Source organism: Strix uralensis, chromosome 3 (assembly GCF_047716275.1).
Source record: "Strix uralensis isolate ZFMK-TIS-50842 chromosome 3, bStrUra1, whole genome shotgun sequence".
NCBI lineage: Eukaryota > Metazoa > Chordata > Aves > Strigiformes > Strigidae > Strix > Strix uralensis.
In genome coordinates this window covers 125,358,467-125,367,813 of record NC_133974.1, presented here as the reverse complement: position 1 = coordinate 125,367,813, position 9,347 = coordinate 125,358,467, and the positions used below count along the sequence as shown (strand labels likewise).

Sequence of the window (9,347 nt, the reverse complement as noted above, 5' to 3'; positions counted from 1 at the left end):
GGAGCGCTCATGGGGCCTCTCACACCACAGGTGCTGTAGCAGCGGGGTACTTGTGGGGCCTCTCAAATGGTGGCACCTCAGCCCTGGGGTACTTGTGGGGCCTCTCAAATAGCAGCGGCTTGGCTGCGGAGCGCTCATGGGGCCTCTCACACCACAGGTGCTGTAGCAGCGGGGTACTTGTGGGGCCTCTCAAATGGCGGTGCCTCAGCCCTGGGGGTACATGTGGGGCCTCTCAAATGGCAGCGGCTTGGCTGTGGAGCGCTCACGGGGCCTCTCGCACCACAGGTGCTGTAGCAGGGGGGTACTTGTGGGGCCTCTCAAATGGCGGCGCCTCGGCCGTGGGGCACTGCGGAGCCTCTCTCCCCCCGGGACGGCGATCGCCCGCCGGGGCTCCCCTCCCCGGCCAGGGGTGGGACGGCGGCACCTCAGCCCTGCAGCCTCCCCCAGGGCGGACCCCGCTGCCGGCGGGACGGAACCGCAACCCCCGGCGCGGCCGGGCAGGGGCAGCCCCTTCCGCCGGCCGCGGCGGCTCCTCCCCCCCGGGCGGCGGGGAGAGGCGGTGCCTCGGCCCCTCCCGCCGCTGCCGCCGCCGCCGCCGCCGCCCGGGCCGCTTCCTGCGCCGCGCCGCCCTGCGCGGGGGGGAGCGACGTGTCGCCGCGGAGGCGCCGCGCTAGGCCGCGCCGCCCGCCCGGCGCCGCAGGTAGGCAGCGGGGAGCTCCCTGCCCGCCCGCCGCTAGGCCGCCGGCGCAGGTGCCTCCCCGCCTCACGCCCGCGGCCGGGGGGCTCTGCCGGAGAGCCGCCGGGAAAGTTGAATTTTGCCCGGGTGCCCTTTGTCTTTGCGGCCCGGGCCCTCGGCGGGGCGAGGGCCGGGGGGCGGCCTCGGCAGTGTGGAGGAGAGGGGGCGGAGGGCATGAGGGAAGGGGCGCCAACTTCGAGGCGTGGTGGGGTGGGGGGTGCCGCCCGGTTCTCCCTTTTTTCCGCAAATTTACGTTTTGTATTTCCATGGTAACCCGCTGGTGGGAAACGGGCGGTGTCTGAAATCGGTGCCTGTGCCTGGCAGGGAGGCGTTGAGCATGTGTGGAGGTGTCAGCGTTAAGCCAGGCTTTCCTGGGCCGCCCTGAGCACCGCCGTCGCGGCCCTCCCGCATGTGGGCTCTCTCCTTGCAGGTCACCGGCGCGCAGTCCCCAAGCTCTGAGACCGGGCAGCTTTCCGTACGATGCGACGGGGAGAGATATGACGACGGCCTCCCCGAGATACTCCCAGCGTGTTCTCGCTAAGGTACGGCCGGCTCCTGGCGCGGCACTGCTGCGCTCCTCAGGCGCGGCTTTCGTAAGCCTTTGGCGCTGGCGCGGGGAAGTAACGCTTGGAGCAAGTATTTGGGCTTTTTCTCTGTAATGCTGGCGCACGACGCCCGTGTTAATGGCGACTGGGATGGACTGGGATATGGACAGCTGAAGGATTTGTTGGTTCTGAAAGCCACTGAGAATTGCGATGGTTCTTGGGTTTGCAGATGATCCTAAAATTGTGTGCATAGACAAACGTCATTTCTTACCTTTCCTTACTGTAATTTTTCATAGTATGTCCTGTTGAAAGAAATACCCATATGTGTTTGTAAAATACCGACCTCTTGTACTCTCAACAAAAAACTTTAACTCTGACTTGGCCTTGGTATTTTATTGATTCTCTTTTCCTTCTCTGTTTTTCTTATATGCTCTTAATACTTAGGATTTATGTTACAGAACATCACATGATCCCAAATATGTAAAGTACCTATTTTAAAGTACTTCAAAATATTTATTTGACTACAGATTTGCATGTATGGTTTTCTTGAGAGTTTTAAAGCACAGGTGGTGTATTGACTTTATTGCCATACCTGTAACCTGTCTGATGGAGTCCTGAATGAGAAGGCAGCCCATAGACTTTCATGCAGCTGTGGCCCTGTGCCACCACAGCTGCTTTGCAGCCCTGTGAAAAAATGCTCTAACTAAAAAACCTGACTGCAGTACGTTAATTGTTGTAGTGGCTGCAGTAATTACTACTTTAGCCTGAGAGCCAGTGTGACTCCCAAACTGTAGTATAGACAAAAGCCTTGAAATCCTCTGGGCATGGGATGGTGCTTCTGTTGGGTAGGAAAACAATGCCTAAAATGAACTAATTGACAGGAGATCTACAGCTGTCTAAGCAAAAGCCGCTGTGCATCGTGTGGGCAGCCTCACCAGTGAGGTCTGAAGGCCGCATGCTGAGAAGGAGCTCTACCTCTCCTGTCACATCTGTCAGGCATAGGATCTGTCCTGGGTGTCCCTGTGTCTCCAGTACTGCCTTTCTCTGTAGTAGGAGTCTGGCGCATGTGTGGAGGAATTTTGCCTTCCTGTTGACAGCACAAACTTCATGGGAGGAGAAGGGGATGTACATTCCCAAGGTTGAACAGGAATATTGTTTGCCTGGGAAGTGTCAGGAGCCATAGAGAGAGTGGAGAAAGCAGACTGCAGACTTGCTCTTTGGCAGTTTGGGTGGGAAGAAGTTGGGAAATAGAAACGACACCTACACGATTCCTCTTTTGGGGCAGCAATTCTGTGTAGAAGCCACTTCTGCTTTTCTTCAGACTTTTGGGGAAATGAGGAGCTGTGAGTTTCTCCAGAAGAGTGAAGGGCCACGAACATCTTCTCATCCTTCCAGTTGGGAGGCTCAGTTTTATTTTGGTTTCTCTTTCTTTTTTTCCCCTCTTTTCTTTTTTTTTTTTTTTACCACTTTATTTTGTTTATTCCTTGTCTTTATTTTAAGAATGTAGCATAAAGAGAGAAAGGGTGAGTGTGAATGGATGTTCTACATATATATTTCTGGGGCATCATATGATTAAGTCCGAAGAAATACTTACCAGCACATCTAAGATTTGTCTTTGCCATATTTTTAAATTTTTGCACCCACTTCACCTAGGTGCTCTGTTTAAAAAAAAAAAAAGATCTGAGTATTCTTTTCAAAAGGTAAAGAATCCTTAATGTATTTCCCTCGTAGTAAAAAATGGCAGATCCATTTACTGATCAGATGTTCCAAAATACTTATCTTTGGATGGTGAAAAAGCTAGAATATTTCAACTATTAATCTGGTTCTTAAAAAGCAACCACTTTGGACGCGGAAGGGTGTGTGTTTAAGATGGGTTATTAGAGTTAAGTGGCATATCTGGTGCTTTGCAATATGGCAGAGAGTTCCCATCAGTTTTATGCAGTTACTGTAAGCAACGGTGTAAGACCTTCCATTTATTTTTTGGCATTCTAAGTGTAGCATAACCATACGTTTTTACATTTATAGAAATATTTATTATTCTTGTATATGGAAGCTATTTGAGGGATGAAAAGGCAGAGATGTGAATAGGGGTGATCTCTTTCTTTTGATCTTGGGTCGGGCAGGTATTAACACCACAAGAACTGTCAACAAACAGGTGATGCTGTTACTCACCAAGGTAAAGTTTGGATGGTCTCATTTGCTGAGTACTTGCCCTACAGAGTGACTTACTGCCTCCCCTTAGTGGACTGGCATCCTATTGTCAAGGCTGCTCGATAAGACTTGCTATGAGGTGTGCTGGTGCCTGCTTCTGGATAATCCCTGGTCTCAGCTCTTTGCATGATGTCAAAGCTATTAAATAGTTTTATTTCGCTCTTTCATAGCCACTTGCAGTTGTTCAGGGTTTTGGAAAGATGCAGTTCTCATGAAAAATCACATTTTTAGAAAATTAGTTTCAGATTAACAAATTGAGCCTGACCCTGCTGAAGATAGCAAGTGGAGAGCCTGCACAGGGAAACTGGCCGTTGACGCAAATTGCCGTGAGATTCGGTCAAACTCCTTTTGTAAAGTCAGGACCTTAGTGTTACCATTTTTGCTCTGACTGGTGCAGTTCTTCTGCCTTTCCTCAAAATGTCACCGCTCTGCGGTCTCTGCCTTTGACAGACTTCTAGCTGGAATGCCTGCCGGGGCTCCTTGATCTTTGTCCAGCTGCATGTACCTCTGTGGAGCTATATGAGATGCTCATATTTCACCATTTTCCAAGGGGATCATGCACACGGTAATGCTGATGCCTGAAAAAAAGAGTACAAAGAGATTTCACTCTCATCTTGTGTGATAGTGTGGGCAACTAACCACAAGGCCTTTTCTGACATACATTTTTACTGCTTTGTTAATTGTTTCTGAATGATTCTGCCACCCCTGGCATGGAAGAACTTGATGCATAATGACCTAAATAGCTGTAGGAAGGTCTGTTCCTCCAATACAGAAGCTGCCTTCCGATTTCAAATTAGTGTTCAGCATTGGGAAGTTAGGTTTCCGGATGAGAGGAAGTGCATTTGGTACAGTGGGTATATCACACATATTTCATTTAATTGTTTTATTTAGTACCTGCATAAAAATGAAATGCTACTTTTAAGATAGTTTGTCTATAGGGAGATAAACTGCTTTCCAATCTTTGACAAAATGGTTACACTTGGGTATTATTCTAAATAACTTGTGTGTACCTGCATTCAAATAACAATACATTATTCAGCGATGGGGTTTTTGGGGGTAATTTTTTTCAAAGGATCTGATTCTCATATTGAAAGAAGTGAAGCTCAACTAAAACTTCTTTTTTTTTTTAAATCTACTGTTCAGGTGCCTTTAGCTGGGGAGGGCAGAAGAAACCAGTACAAGGTATAATAATATGAAAGTCAGATGCTGTTTTACCTGCTTTGTAGCCTACCCACAGTGCTTTGCAGTGGGGATGCAGCTGTTCTTTCTTTGTAGTCAGATTACTTTTTTTCTTGCCTCTTTCCCCATTTGAGGAGATCATTTTGAGATGGCATTATGAAAGAGATGATTTAAGGGAAGGGGTGGTGGCATTACTCTTTAAGCTGTTCAAGTGCTCTTGTTTTTCCACAGTCCCAATTATGCAGTTTACTAAGAAAGTAGCGCAGTCTGGCTCAGCTCAGCACCATCCAAGGAATTACAGAATATGTTGGATTGTAACAGCACACGTGGCTGAGCAGGGCTGATGAGAAATACAGACAACTCATACATAGCTTCCTTGTCAGGTTGCTTTCATCTCAGCAAGGCTGAGCTGGATGGTCGTCACTCATGCTAACTTTGCAGCGCAGGTGTACCCTCAATGTGGGACCATGAGATTGGGGATACTATTAAAAGATTGCAGGATGCACTAAAATACATATGTGCTTATGAATACAAATACATGGGTATTTATTAGGCTTTCAGAAAGGCTGGGCTGATGCAGATTCCTCTCCAAGTTGTGTCTTACGAGGAGTGGCTGAGGGAACTGGGGGTGTTTAGTCTGGAGAAGAGGAGGCTGAGGGGAGACCTCCTCGCCCTCTACAACTACCTGAAAGGAGGTTGCAGAGAGCTGGGGATGAGTCTCTTGAACCAAGTAACAAGCGATAGGACAAGAGGGAATGGCCTCAAGCTGTGCCAGGGAAGGTTTAGACTGGATATCAGGAAGTATTTCTTTGCAGAAGGGGTTGTTGGGCGTTGGAATGGGCTGCCCAGGGCAGTGGTGGAGTTCCCATCCCTGGAGGGGTTTAAGAGTCGGGTTGACCCAGCGCTGAGGGATCTGGTGGAGTTGGGAACGGTCAGTGTGAGGTTAATGGTTGGACTAGATGATCTTCAAGGTCTTTTCCAACCTTGATGATTCTGTGTAAGGAGGTTTGATGTTGGAGTGGTCACCAGATGTAGATGGCTTGCCATGGGGACAAGTCACAGCTCTCCTCTGAATAACCTCATCCTCCCCCTGACAGTCATCTGCTTCCTCCTCTAAAACCCCAGCGTGGAAATAGGTATTCAGAAAGAGCTTGGGTTAGCAAAACAGCCTCCGCAGCCTTAACCTCATTCTCTGAAAGTGCTTAAACGTTTCTGCTGAAAGTTAACCTTCTTGGCTCCCCCACTGGAAGAGGGAAGTCTGTCTTGGGGCATAGGGACAAGCGAGGAAATTTCAGCCCAAGGAATTAGCTGGTTGAAAGAAATTGAAAACTTGCCTTGGTTCAGGTTGGTTCACATTGTCTTACAAAGGTGGTGTGTACTTTGCTCATACTGTGGTTTCCTCGTTACCAGGTTAATCCTGCTGATTTAGCAAAACCAGCTATGTAATTATGAGTGGGAAACCTAAACTTTTGAGGACAGAGTAAATATATTAGACCAATAACAGGCATGGTGTTAGCTGTTGAGGTCCTGGAAGGAATCCCTTGTGCATTTTTCTCTTTTAGTTATGTTTTGGGTATGCTTAATATGTATCTTCGGTATTTATCGCTTCTAGAAATGGTGAAATATTTTGCTTTAGCGTGACTTGTGGGTGGTTTCTGATGGTTTTCTATTACGAAGGGTGTTGGGTAACCAGAACAGTGCTTTAAAATGTTTGGATTTCACTCTGTTGTTGCCAGACAAAGCCATGCAAAGCAGCAGGGACTTTAGCATGCCATTCGTGTTCACAAACTTCTCCCTGCCTTACCTTTGGGATGCAGGGTGTACCTCTCAGAAAGTACCTAGTGGTGTCCAAGTGTGGCTCATCGTGGACAACATGGAATGCTTCAGGGAGAACTTGCTCAGTGTTGTGTGGTCAGTGGAAGCCCTGGGCTGTTTCCCCTGGGTGCTTGGTGTCTCTTCTCCGATGTCACTGTTTTTGAAGCCAAAATTGAGTTTGGAGAGCAGATTCTATGAATTTATGAAGGGCTGGAGCCAATAAGCTCCATGGTCTTGGGTGCCCCTTGTAAGAGCAGCTAACTTATCCAAACTACCAATTTAAGTTGAAGGGAGGGAGAATGCAGAGAAAGGAGAAATAGGGGTTTCTTTAGTGCGTAAATTGAGACTTACTTCAGGCACCTTGCAGGTATTGTGCTGGCTTCATAAATTCTGATTTGTATTGTTAATACAAATTACAGCTTTACAAGCAGAAGTGTGCGCACGTGAAATTCCCAGTAACAATTATTAACTCATGTAAAGCTGTTACCTTAAGTAGGAAATAGAAAATTCATTGATAATGCTAGTGAAAAACTGCCAAAAAATGAGGAAAAGTGAAGTTAATACCTGGGTTTAGTTTGTGAGGTTTAGTTTACACCTTCTCTATTGTTCTGTTTATATGGAGACAATACTGGATGTTTTTGTAGCGAAGACTTACCATCTGAAAAACAAAGCGTGCAAATAATGCTCAGAATATGGAAAGGCCGTTTCTGAAGAACTTTGTGCAAGTCTTAATACTTACAAAAACAAGCACGTGCTCAAGAGTTATAACCATCCTGTGCAATTACAGCTGAGTAATACACTTTGTTGTTTGTTGTGTTCTTCTAACTGCTGAAACCTCGGGTGTGAAACTCGAGTCATAGCATAGTCATCACAGACATAACTTATTAAAATTCATGTGATTAATACTAACTGTACAGATCTTCTACTTTGCTGACTATACAGCACCCAAGTATGTGGTTATTACATTTGTCATCACAGTCATTTTATTCCATCCTGTACGTTGTACAACTGTGTCATATCATAGTTGCTGAGTGTGTTATTGAACAAGAATTTTTTTAAAGAGGAAAGCTGTAAGATTGTTGAATATGAAATATTAATCTTCATGTGTTCAGACTGTAAGAATACTGTAAATTCAAATCATTGAAGCTCTTTTCATTGTTGCAGTGGCTGATCTTTTTAAATTTTTTTATGTTTAACTTCAGTGATATTAAGTCATTACAGTGACAGTGTAATTTAATGGCATTTTTTAAACTAAGGAAATTAATACGCTGTGTACAGAATAGATTTAATATATTGAAGGCATGTTGCAAATATAGCTGTAATCCTGTATTTCCATCATTGTTCTTGTATCTAACCCCTAAAGTTTTTTTTTTATTGTGTTAGTTTAATACACTAGACAAGATGTGAGTAAACTATGGTGATTGCTGGAGAGAACAGTTAATCTGACCCAGTTTTAATTGTATATAATTTAAATATTGATGTCATTAAGTTACACAGTTGCATATTGTTATTGCTGCACATACACTCTTCTAAGTAAGAGGCTCAGGGGACTCACCATTTCATAATTCATTCTGCAAAGCTTGTGCAGTTAACTACATTTACCTGCATTTCACTTACATTTAAAGATGAAGGAGTTAAAATGTTCTGCAGCAGGTTTTTTTTGTTGTTAACAATGAGCTTTTTTTTTTTGGTATGTTTAATCAGCAAATTTATATATTGTTGCATATTTGAAAATGTTGATTCAGTGGGCTGGTTATAGATTGCTTTGTCTATAAAATGTTTAGTAGTGTAGCACAAGGAATGGCTGTTCTGTTGGTGAATGAATGAAACTGTTTTTTGGTTGTGTGCAAAGCTAGCATACACAAAAGGGCTCAGGTGTAAGGGCAGGATTTTTGTCTTCATATAGACTTGTCATATATTCCTTTGTAATTTGCATTTAATTCAGGTAATTCTGTCCAGTTTTCTGTCTCTCAAGCTGTACTAACTTGGCTAATTTAAGAACTGCAGTTTGAGGAATGCCTGGTTTTGGGCAGTAGAGATGGGCTTATTCCTGTGCAAATGTGGCTGTTCATTGAGGTCAATTATCCATAAGGTCCTGACTTATGAAGCTACTAGAATAGCTGTTAACTATGAATAATTTAGTATAGCATCATATTGCGTGCCACTTAAGAAGGCCTCTGCCAGTGAATCCTTATATCTTGTTGAAATCCACTCAATAGTATGAAGGTTACTGCTTGCATTGATATTTTATTGTACTCTTTCAATTCTATTTTAAGATTTGTCAGTATACAAAGGCAATGTGAATATTTTATGGTCTTAAGAAATCAAAGTACCTGTGCAAGAGTAGGTATAGTTTGGTTTTGAAAAGCTGAGATATTGAGCTAGTCTTCAGTGTTAAATTGTCTTTTGAATTCACTTTAAATCTGACTGGCATAATGCAGTTAGCATTTTCTCCACTGAGATTCATGTAGTTGAGACAATTCACTTAGAATATTCTTTTAGGCAGTACTTCATAATGGGGAAAGGAGAGAAGCTTAATGAAAGACTTGTTAGCAAGAGCACAAGATTTCAGGGCTTTCTACAAATTGTCTTAGTTGCTCATACATCTGGGTAGAGCAGACTGTGTCTCGTATTACAGAGGCTTTTTCAGGAGGAAAAACTACAAATATAGAACTTTGAAGCAGTTCCAAGTGCAGATAAATTTACTGTATGCCTTTAGGAGACTTGATCATTCTAACTTAGCACTGGATGTGTTTTTTAAGAATACTAAAACAATAGTGTTTTGTCAGTATTATAAACTAGTTTTTTCACAAAACCACTCCAGAATATTAGGGAAGAGCTTCATGGAGAAAGAGGTTGCT

The 9,347-nt window shown here is 44.6% G+C and overlaps 1 protein-coding gene across 5 annotated transcripts in view; it reads left to right on the top strand.

Moving 5' to 3' along the window:
• Positions 1-615: 615 nt before the first annotated feature.
• Positions 616-9,347, top strand: part of VPS54 (VPS54 subunit of GARP complex) — a 54,936-nt gene continuing 46,204 nt past the window's right edge. For 3 of the 5 annotated variants that reach the window (XR_012628346.1, XM_074864312.1, XM_074864309.1), the window contains exons 1-2: positions 616-700; positions 1,167-1,278. The gene's annotated coding sequence lies outside the window, so the exon portion shown is untranslated. Of the gene's footprint in view, positions 701-1,022; positions 1,279-9,347 lie in introns of those variants that run through there. The other 2 variants (XM_074864311.1, XM_074864310.1) reach the window with 2 other exon arrangements.